Consider the following 12,133-nt stretch of genomic DNA (forward strand, 5'->3'; position numbering starts at 1 on the left):
TGCTTTCTCTGTGTTGATGTGCTCAGAAGTCCCAGTTAGTATGAGGAGAATTTCTAATTGAGAATGCAAGAGGCACTTAATGTTTTTGAAGTTCTCCTTAAATGAGCCTTGTATTTAGGGATCACTTTACAGTCCAGGACACTCCTGGGTATTTATATTTGGCATACTGCCAGTGATGGAAAGTTGAGGCCTCGAGTTAGTGTGTATAGAACAGCCCCTTCTGTGGGAATTGGGGTAAGACACCTTGTCTGCTGATGGAAGAGTGGTGTTAAAATTGGACTCTAAGCTATAACAGGAGGGGTGCCCAAGAAGCTTACTTAAAGGTACCATACTAAGTTTATAAGTTTGGCTAAGTTTGCCTTTCTGTTTATTCTAATTTTAGAGATTAATTTTTCATCAATAATATAGCATTTGATTTGCTGCCTATCAAGACAAATTAATATATTAAACTTGACAGCCACCACTTTTATTATATCAAATTACTATGCTTTGGGAAGTAGCAATCTGTGATTAAGAAAAATAAGTAGTGATTTGTGGCAAGCTCAGGTTACCAGAGCCATTACTTTTTCTATTAAGAAATCATATGGGCAAACTAGAATTCTGTCTTGGGCCCTTCTTGAAAATTTATTCTGTAACCTGTAAATTACAATAACACATCAGTAGAGACATGAACAAACTTTTTATCAAATTTAAATGCTATAAAACAGTACTTTATAATTTTGCAGTTCTGCTTGACAAGAAAGTATTACTTTAAAAATTTAATAAACTGCCTTGTGATTGGTTTTGTAATTCCTGTTTAAGGGTAACAGTCTGTTAACTTGCTCATCAATTGAACATTTATTAGAAAAAATATAATGTCATACAAAACGTTATTGATAGATGAATTGTCTGAATTTAAAATATTATTTAAGAACTGAAATAAAATAAATGTGACTTTTATACAGCAGTTAGTTTACTAATGCCATTGAGAAAATAGGTAGAGGAAATGAAATAGCTTCATTTTAAACCATGAATTCTATAGTCATTTCAACAAGGACATCAGATGAAATGGTGAGGGAATTAATTCCTTGTGTGGTCATAAGTTTTCCTGTGAATTAGATAAAACTTCAAGTTGTAATGGCTGATTATTATAACTTCCATGAATCTCATGGTTATTGAATGAAAGTCTTGAACATATGAGCTTTTGTCTTGCTTCTCCTTTCTTTTCAAATGCCCAAATTGACTCACATATTAATTTAGAAAATGTTTATTTTTATAATAGATAAGGTACTAGGCCAAACATTATTGAAGTCTATAAAAAGAAAACCAGTAAATGCAACATAGGAGAAGGAAATTTGAGAATGGTAGTTTGGACGGCTGAGTGTGAAGATTCCATGCCACTTGTTTTAATACTGGTCTAAAATACAGCTGTGAACTTTTGTAACTTAGGGTCAGTAGATCCCATACCTTGAATGATAGGCATGCTGCTGGGACACAAGTGACTGACTACAGGAGGTTTCAACAGCAAAACTAATTACTAATTCTATTCCCATTAGAAGAAAAATATAAATTAGTTAATGATTTTCTTTCCTTATAATTTTTTAATTTAATGATCCTGAAAATGTTGGATAGCTGTTTGCTCTCAGAATTACAAAAGAGTCAAGTAGTGCATTTTTTAAAAACATTTAATGGATTTTTAAGTCACTGTGTCATGAAAGGTTAGCAAATTTCTACAGTCATTTCACTTTAAGTGCAGAAAATGGTTTTTGAATAGATGTCAAATAAATAGTTTTTAGAAATACTTCTATACAAATTACTTTTGTCAAATACATAGTAACCTTATATTCATAATGTATAGATGTTTCAAGAAAAGCTGTTTTGCCTCTGTAATATCATTTGTGGAAATGAACGCTAGGTGACTTCCTAATTCTTATGGCTAAAGGCACAAGATAAATATAAAAGAAATATCAGGCTGGGCGCGGTGGCTCACGCCTGTAATCCCAGCACTTTGGGAGGCCGAGGCGGGTGGATCACGAGGTCAAGAGATCGAGACCATCCTGGCCAACATGGTGAAACCCCGTCTCTACTAAAAATACAAAAAATTAGCTGGGCATGGTGGCATGTGCCTGTAATCCCAGCTACTCAGGAGGCTGAGGCAGGAGAATTGCCTGAACCCAGGAGGCGGAGGTTGCGGTGAGCCGAGATCGTGCCATTGCACTCCAGCCTGGGTAACAAGAGTGAAACTCCGTCTCCAAAAAAAAAAAAAAAAAAAAAAAAGAATTATCAGTGAAATAACATGTTTAATTCAATCATTAGGCATTCTCTTTGTGCTGTATTTTATCAAAATGATTAAAAAATCTTAGATAAAAACTTTCATCTAGAAGATTTGGTGTAGGAGAAAACAGGCAATATCATGTTAAAAAATAGACATATTTAGATTAAAGGAAAATAGAAATAAAGATTATAATATCTTTTTTTAGGCTTTTGAAAGTTCCTAACTCTTAAAATGTGTTGATATGATCTATCCATTTAAAAGTTTATTATGCTTATTAGAAAAAAAAATCAGGCTGGGTGAAATGGCTCATACTTGTAATCCCAGCACTTTGGAAGGCCAAGACAGGGGTATCCCTCGAACCCAGCAGTTCAAGATCAATGTAAGCAACAAAATGAGACCCTGTCTCCCAAAAGAAAAAATAACAATAATAATTAAAATATTAGCCAGGCATGGTGGTGTTGCCCTTGAGGCCAGGAGTTTGAGGTTACAGTTGAGCTATGATTGTGCCACTGTGCTCCAGCCTGGGTGACAGAATGACACCCTGTCTAAAGACAAAAACAAACAAACAAAACAAAATAAAAACAAAAATCTTCCCCATTAAAAAAAATATATAAAAGATTGTGTGTGTGTGTGTGTATATATATAATTTTTTTTTTTTTTTGAGATGGAGTCTCGTGCTGTCACCCAGGCTGGAGTGCAGTGGCGCATTCTTGGCTCACTGCAACCTCTGACTCCCTGGTTCAAGCAGTTCTGCTGCCTCATCCTCCCAAGTAACTGATTACAGGCACGTGTCACATGCCCAGCTAATTTTTTGTATTTTTAGTAGAGATGGGGTTTCACCATGTTAGCCAGAATGGTCTCAAGATAAAAGATACTTTTAAGAAGGATTGGGTCAGACCACCAAAGGAAGATTCTGCACATTATTTTTCTCCTGGTTGAGGCAGAGGCAAGGAGGGAAGGCCCTCTGGGTCTAATTCAGAGGTTCTAGCACAGGAATCAAAGTGGGTATACAAATCAAATTTTGCAGATCTGCTTTCATGTTGCCAATTTTGATTTTTCTATTTCTAAAGGCTATATTAGGTAGACTTATTTATTTATTTATTTTTACAAATTATACTTTGTGATTTTACAGCAAGATGGGAAGAGCCCTTCATATGCATCATTATAAAGGTAAAATACTATTGCTTAATTTATTGGCCTTTCCACCTAGCTAAGTATCTGCAAACTTCTAGCAGAAGCTAGGAAATTCATTTTTAGAGTACTTTCACATGAGATAAATAAGAGCACACTTTCATGACTTCATGTCCATTTTGATGAAAACAATTGCATGTGTGGGTATATGTTTGTACATAAGACTATAGTAAACTTTAAAAGTGTTTATGATATTTTTCTTTAGATTTTTGTTTTACTTTATTAATGCAATCTTATATTTTTCCTAAGAGCTTTAAACAGTGTTTTTATAATATAGAATATAGTCTATACATTTATAATAATTTATATAATAATAATAATTACAGGGTATTTAATTGCTAAAGAATGTCATTATTTAATTTATTGTTTACTTCTTCAAAGTTGTATTCTAGAAGATTAACAGATTTGGCCAAGCCAAAACTTTGATTAAGTATACTCTTGTTAACAAGACCAAATAAATAGGCTTGGAAATCATGATGAAATTGTAACAAATACTAGTGGCATGTTCATTCATGATGAAAAATAGCTTTTCAAAATAATTTTATAAACAACTCAACCCATAGCTCTTTTGACCTAATGTAGCATGTTAAACCATCTTTTTCATATTTTTGAAAGTTAAGTAAATGACATTTCTATGAAGTTCAAAAAGTGGTATGATTTGTCATTTTAAAAGGATCATTATGAATATTGTTATGATACCAATCTTCTCAAGACTATAAATATGAAAAAGATCATTTTTATGCTACTGTGGGGATGACAGACTCCTGGGGAAAAAGGTAGAAATAAAGAAATCCATTAGAAACTTACTACAATAATAAAAGTCAGAGAAGGACAACTTGGACCAGGATGACAGCAGTAGAAATTTCTTTGAAAGTGTTTGAATTTGGGCTCTGTTTTGAAGGGAAAAGATTTACTGGTGATAGACGGGTAAGTGTCGGTGTGGAAGAAAGAAGGTAGTCGATGATAATTCCAAATTGTATGGCTTACACCTAGAAGAATAAATAACAAATAGAAAAGATTAGAGAAGCTGTAGTTCAGGGAGAGAATCAGGAGTTTAACTTTGGACTTGTTAAATTTAAGATAACTTTTAGACTAACAAAATTATTCAGGAAGCAGTTTCATGTATAAGTCTAATGTTCCAGTGAAAGGTCTGGGCTAGACATATTGTGTCAGTCAACTGTGTGCACTGGGTATTTAAAGGCATGAAACTTGTTGAGAACACCTAGTTAGGAAGTGTAGGGAGAGAAGATGAAGGATCCAGTGTCTGGCCTTGGGGTATACTGACAGTAGGGAAGAGAAGTGGAAACACTAAGAGGGACTAAAGGAGTGACTAGAGACCTAGGGTCAAGGAGACCAAGAAACTGAAATGAAGCCTGTGCAATGAAGACTGAACAAGTGTTGGTGAGAAATGAGACAAGATGACACTAGAAAAAGAAAAATCCTATGGACTCAGCAACGTCAACGTCATTTGTGACCCTAACAAGAGCTGTTTTATGGCAAGAGTAAAGTGTCAGATTAGATAAATTTCAGGTACAGTTGAAGGATCAGAAAGGGTAACAGTGTGTATAAACAGTTCTATAAAGAAATTTTCCAGCCATGTGTGATGGCTCACGTCTGTCATCCCAGCACTTTGGGAGGCCGAGGTAGGTGGATCATTTGAGGTCAGGAGTTCGAGACCAGCCTGGCTAATGTGGTAAAACCCCATTTCTACTAAAAATTTAAAAATTAGCTGGGCATAGTGGCGGACGCCTGTAATTTCAGCTACTCAGGAGGCTGAGGCAGGAGAATCACTTGAACCCTGAAGGCAGAGGTTGCAGTGAGCCAAGATCGCACCATTGTACTCCAGCTGGGGCAACAAGAGCAAAACTCCGGCTCAATAAATAAATAAAATATCAGAATCCTGTGTTCTATGCTAATAAACATAAAAAGGTTCATTTTCTTTGGTAGAGTAGCCCAAAGGAAAGTGCTTTCATTGTTAGAGTGGCAGTAGAAGAAATTGGAAAAGTAGCCTCCTGTATGACTAAAAAATAAAGTTTCTTAGCAAAAAAGCAAAAAGTCCTGATAAGATTTGTGTTTTAGAAGATATTACTAATGAGAGGATACCTTGGCCTGGAGGAATATTAGGAATGGAATTTATTTATATCATGGTTATAATGGTCTGTGAAAACGTTAATGAGAGTCTAATTTAAGGCAGACACTTTGGGAATGGAGAGGAAACAGTTGATTCAGGGTCATTTTGAAAGCAGAAGATTTTTGAAAATCATTTATTCAGCAATAATGTGCCACGTGGTTGAGGCATATTAATAAACAAAACAGATTCAAATCCATACCTTCTTGGATATTATGTTCTAGGAGAGGCAGACCAACAATAAATATATTAAGTATGTTTAAATACCACAAATAGATCAACTTTGCAGGATCAATAAATTTGAGTGATAAAACAGATGATTAAACAGGAAAACAACACGAGGTATGTTATAAATTTATTGGGTTCTTGAATATGAACAACATGGGAAGAAAAGCATTAGGCATTGAAAAAACATGATTAGGTGTATTTGTTTAGAAAATAATATTAGAAAAAAATAATTGAAAAGGTGAATTAGAGTGATGTGATATCAAAGAGAACTATGAATTACACACTTTTTATTTTTAGGTAACTAAGATCTAGTTGAATTTTTGAGAGGTGAATGAAATGACCAGGATGGCATTTTAGAGATATTAGGCACTGAACACCATGGACTGGGTTAACCGTGTGAAATCTTGATTCTATCACATGTACAATATCATTGTTCAATGTAGTATCTAGGGTTCAAAGGAGTCATTAACTAAACACTACTTGTTTTCTATTGTTTCTCTCACCTACGTGTGTGTGTGTGTGTGTGTGTGTGTGTGTGTGTGTAATCCCCTGATATCTTTCAACTCTGTTCACTAATTCTAATTCAGGGTGTTTTATATTTGCTCTTGACTCCCATTGCAGTATATTTCTAACTGATACAGGAGCCTGATTTAGGGAAGTGATCCTATTACAGGGCAGAATAAAATAATGAGAGTTGGCGTAATTACCAGAACCAATTAATAATGTGGAAAGATTCAATTTTTTAAAAGTCCAAAAACATTCATTGAAGACTTAACGCTTTTCCTCCCGTGTTCGCTTTAAAGTTTGAAGGTGCAGAAAGGTGGTACTGGAATTGGAAATGATAAGGAACAAGTGAAGAAATTCTTTCAGAGAACCCACTGTGAATTCTCACATCAAGGGTGTCAGTTGTAAAGTCAGTGATAAGTTAAACTGCCTTCAATGTGCAGGGGTTGAGCAGGCTTAAGATTAGGTACTGGTAGTATGTTGAGCCCATGCAAGTAATGGGACAGTTTGCCTGTGTAGCTAATATGGAGATAAGAGAAGAGTACAGGTTAAGTTTAGACCTTTTCAATTTATTATTAAGACATTTCTTTCATTTGTTTACATTCCCTAAGAAAATATAATTACAGCATATCCTTCCCCAGGATGCCACATGAAACTTGTAAGATACCTTCTATTTTTTTCCTGTTTTTATGACCTCTATTTCTTTTCCCATATGTTTTATATTTCTTTTGGCCTCTTTAAAAAGTCAATGGGCACATGTTTATTTTTATCCTGAAATTTTTACATTTTTACTTAGAAATCATAGGATTCACATATAAGTATCTTTAAAGTATTATCCCCCTTTCATTTTATTTCAACGAGTATTTTTTGAGTGTCTTCCATGTGTTACACATTATTCTTGCTGCTGAGAATACAGTAGTAAACAGAAGTGAACCAAATTTATGCTCTTGTGGACCATTTAGTGGGAAGATAGGCATAAAAGCTGTGAGACACATCAGTGGGGGATTAGTTAATGGATGGATGGAGTTTACAATTTTAAATATGATGGACAAAGAAAGTCTGACTAAAGGCTAAGAATGTGAATTAAGATCTGAATAAAAAACAAGTTAGAGAACTAAGCAGATACCTGTGATGAGTGCATCTAAGGCAGAGAAAGCACAAAATGTATTTGCCCAAGAAGACATAATCTAGAAAGAACTTATTGCTTTTAATAAAGCTGGAAGCATTTTTTTGCCTTTTTGTCTGTATGCTTTATATAATTTGAGTTGGTAAAAATTTCGACTTATAGAAAATTTATTAATAGAATTTAATTCTCTCTATTGTTTGATTCTTTCAACTGGTGTACAACTTGGTCTATGATTTTAACTTTCTCTAAATACAGAGAGGTATATTTCATATAGTAAAGTACCAACGTGAATCTTTTTTTCTTGAGACAGAGTCTCACTCTGTCACCCAGGCTGGAGTACAGAGGCACGATCTTGGCTCACTGCAACCTCTGCCGCCTGGGTTCAAGCAATTCTCCTACCTCAGCCTCCCGAATAGCTGGGATTACAAGCACCTGCCATGGCACCCGACTAATTTTTGTACTTTTAGGAGAGACGGAGTTTCGCCATTTTGGTCAGCTGGTCTTGAACTCCTGACCTTGTGATCTACCCGCCTCGGCCTCCTAAAGTGCTGGGATTACAGGCGTGAGCCACCATGCCCAGTCTCAACATGAATCTTAAAGACTAATTTCATTAAAAAACACTCTTGAACTAATATTGCTTCCCTGAATAAAGGTGATGGAAGATAATAAAACTCACTTTAGATTTAAAAAATAACATAGCAGTTGTATCTTCATTTTCTCTATAGATCTTCCATTATTATTTATTCTATCTGCTTTCTTTAATAAGGTACAATTTAAAAATATATTTTCTTTACTATTACTATAGATCCAGTTTTTCTGGGTAAAGCTTTATAGATTCATTTATTCACTTTCTTTCAGGCCTAGGAGAAGAAATGTTAACTTTTTGGACTCTCTTTGATATAAAACATGAGTTTTAGTTTTTATATACTTGTCATAACAAATTATAATTTGTGGTAGGGCTTCCTTGGAAGATTATGGCCATATTGAACTTGATGAGCTGTTTAAGGCCTCATTAGCTTTGAAGAAGTTTTAATTTTAGTTATCTCTTCAACAAAAAAGCTAAACACACAGTAATCATTTTTAAAAAGATGAATTAGAGAAAATTATACATTTTTAAAAATTACATATCCAACCCATTACCCACAATGATATTTTTAAAGTAGAATTGATTTTCCTTAATTCAGATTTCCAGAAAAAAAAAAACATTTTTATTTTTCAGAAGAAAAGAGAATAGAGTAATACTATTATTGACTCTAATTTTATTATAATTTTGTGTAGATTTTTTTTGGAATTTGCTCAACATAGCCCGAAAAAGAAGTGAGATATAGTGTTATGGTTAATTTTTTCAGCTTAATCGAATTGGACGATTCCAGTCTTCATTGTAACATGTATGGATGTTAGCTGCTGATTACAAGAGTGAGTTGATGAAATTGGACAGATGGGGGTTGTTACCTCAGATGATGCTCTAAACAAGTAGGTGTCACAGGCAGAGGATAATGAAATTTTATAACTATGATACATGTTGGAGATGGACACCTTTAGAAAATTTTGGCTAGGTGACAGTTTTCAGCATCTGGGGGTTCCCTATGGGTAGGATGGCCCTTTTGGAGAGAGGCGGTGTGTTGACAGTCTGGATTTAGGGTTCAGAAACTTAGATAGAACAAAAGAACAAAACCTAGGAAATTCATATATGATGATAGAGAAAAAAAAAGTAAGACATAGATTCTGTGGTACACTTTCATAGTCCAGGGTTTCAGGATAGTTTGTTAGGAGTACTAGACGTTGGACAGACAACTAGATGTGCCATGTTTCAGAGTTCAGAGTAACTATTTCAATATTAAAACTAGAACAAGAAGAGGTATTGGTGAGTAGGAAAAAATTACACTGCATTAAGGTCTTAGAAATAATCTAAAACAAGAAGAATGAAAATAGAAGAGATAAACAGTAAGGTAACAAAGATCATGTATCCAGAGTGTGTTGCTATTAGATGCAGTTATTTAAACATAACAGAGTAAAATGGATCTGAAAAACTTAGAATAGGCTAGTCTCTAACATGGAAAAGCAATTAGGTTTATATTTTACTGTTTCAGAAGCCAGAACTTAGGTCCAATTATAAAAAGACATATTTTAGTTCCAATTTAGAAGTAATTTTCTCTATTTCATACTATATAAAATTTGAATTAGTGGCCTCACCAAGGAGTGAGTCAGTCTCCTACAGATAGAATTGTGTAAATAGGCTGAGTTAACATCATTAAGTTTTTCTATAATGTATACAAGGCACAAAGAGTTTATTTCTCAAAATCTTCTAACTTTTCAAACAGTAATGTATTTTATTTTATTTATATTTTTGAGACTGAGTCTCACTCTATTGCCCAGGCTGGAAGGCAGTGGCATTATCTTGGCTCACTGCAACCTCTGCCGTCTGGGTTCAAGCAGTTCTCTTGCCTCAGCCTCCCGAGTAGCTGGAATTACAGGTGCACACCACCATGCCCGGCTAATTTTTGTATTTTTAGTAGAGAAGAGGTTTTACCATGTTGGCCAGGCTGGTCTAGAACTCCTGACCTCAAGTGATCTGCCTCCTTCAGCCTCCCAAAGTGCTGGGATTAAAGGCATGAGCTACCATAGCTGGCCAAGAGTAATGTATTTTAAAAGGGAGAAGATAGAAAGTGTCTAATCAATAGATATTAGAATCCTATACAGATACAAGGAGATGGGTAATAGATACGGATTGAGTAAAGTGAAGATAAACTGCATAAAGATTGACTTCATGTTGATTCCAAGTCTTCTGTCAGTCTCTTCAATTGTTAAATCTGGTACATGAGAGTGGCAATTGTAAGCCTGACCTGGAGCCAGGTGGCTATATTTAAACAAGTTTAAGAACTTCAGATTCTCAACCTTATTAGCTTGACAAAATTGTAATAATGATATTTTTTTAGTAAGATGATAATGTTGCTGTGTTAGCACTAAGGCATCATTTATTTCAAAATAATTTAAATATTAAGAACATTGCTGTGCCTCTTGTGTTTTTATATGAATAATTTTATTATCTGTTTTTGCAAAGAAAGGAGAAGAAACCTCACTATAGAGAAATCATGTTTCAATAATTGACAAGCATTATCATATTTATATTTATTACATTTGTCTATTGAGCTATCTCTATATATGAAAGGACTTTTAAACATTCATCAGAAATTTGACTTAAAAGATAAAAATAAAAATATAGACTTTCATTCTCAGCATAAGCTCCATCAAATCCAAGACACATTTATAAGCCATGGCACTAGCCATTTAGTCCAGCCCTAAAGAACTGAGGGTCCTAGGAACTTAACCATGTCAATGTAGTCTCTTTCACATTGTTAACTGGAGAATAATGGCTACCCTTAAATTTATTGTTTTAAGATTAGGAAATACGAATAAATGAGAAGGAGCTGAATCAGGATTGTAAGGTGGATGCCAAATGATTTCCCATCAAAACTTTCACAAAATTGTCCTTGTTTGATAAGGGGAATGAACAGGGGGATTGTTGTGGTAAAAGACTTTCTCATGAAGCTTTCCTAGATATTTTGCTGCTAAAGATTTGGTTAATCTTCTTAAAAACACTGTAATAGTAAGCTGATGTTATTGTTCTTTGGTCCTCCAGAAAGTCATGAAACAAAATGCCTTGAGCATCCCCCAAAAAAGATTGCCACTGAAGCTGCTTCATTGTCTGGGGGTAACACCCAAGGTTTGTTGTCTCACAGCAACAAAGATCAAGGATGCGGACACACAAAGAGTGAGGTTAACAGCAGAAGTTTAATAACAAAAGAAGGAGGATAGCTCTCTGCTACAGAGAGCAGTTCCAGAAAAATGATTTGCTGAATTTGTGGTGAAATGCAAGGAGTTTTATAGATGAGCTGGTTGAGAGGCAGTATCAGATCTACATAGGGTGTAAAAAAACTGGTTAGACCAGTTATGTCATTTGCACAGGGCACAAATCTCTGGCAGCTCCCACCCCAATCTTTGTTTTATGCAGGCAGTTTCTCTGAATGAGCTGTGCCATGTTGTCCATTTCTTTCTTATTGAATATGTGCTAAAAAAAAAAAGGGAATATGGAGTTTCCACAGTGGACATACCTGGCCCCCAGGTAGTCCTTTTATTTTTGGTGCAGCTGCCATCATTCCCCCATGCAAGCTTCAAACTTGCTTATCTATGTTTGTGGCTCAATATTTCAGGCTGTTCTTTGTTAGAAAAAAAATAATTTCTTGGATTGCTTTTTGTTAAAAGGGAAATTCTGCCAGTGACTATTTTGCCCTCACTATGTGCCTAAATAATTTATTTCTACCTCCTCTATCACCATGAACGTTGCTCTTGACCAGTCTACTTTTGCTTTGACTGAGACCACTTCCACTTCTACCTCTTCGTAGCCATTGCTTTGATGTGCTCTGTTTTTAGGATTGTAATGGCAAAGCCATGTTTCATTGCTTGTTAAAATTCTTCCAAGACAATTTCCAGGCCTGTGATTCTATTTGTTTAAAATTTCCATGGAAAACTCTGCTCTTGTCTGCAGCTGATCTGGGTGCCATGGTCTTGGCACCTATTGAGTGGAAAGTTTGCTTAACTTTAATTTTCAGTCAAAATTGAGTAAGCTCAACCAATTGGGATGTCCGTGGCATTGCATTTTGCTTGTGCTGTTAAATTGTTGGTCCTTCTCAATTAGGGCACA

General features: G+C 35.0%; 1 protein-coding gene across 2 annotated transcripts in view; it reads left to right on the forward strand.

Moving 5' to 3' along the window:
- ERBB4 (erb-b2 receptor tyrosine kinase 4) overlaps positions 1–12,133 on the forward strand; it is a 1,187,482-nt gene that overhangs the window by 672,143 nt on the left and 503,206 nt on the right. The gene's annotated exons all lie outside the window — the stretch shown is intronic.

Source organism: Aotus nancymaae, unplaced genomic scaffold, assembly GCF_030222135.1.
Source record: "Aotus nancymaae isolate 86718 unplaced genomic scaffold, 86718_ANA_hifiasm-v0.15.2.pri h1tg000008l, whole genome shotgun sequence".
Lineage (NCBI taxonomy): Eukaryota > Metazoa > Chordata > Mammalia > Primates > Aotidae > Aotus > Aotus nancymaae.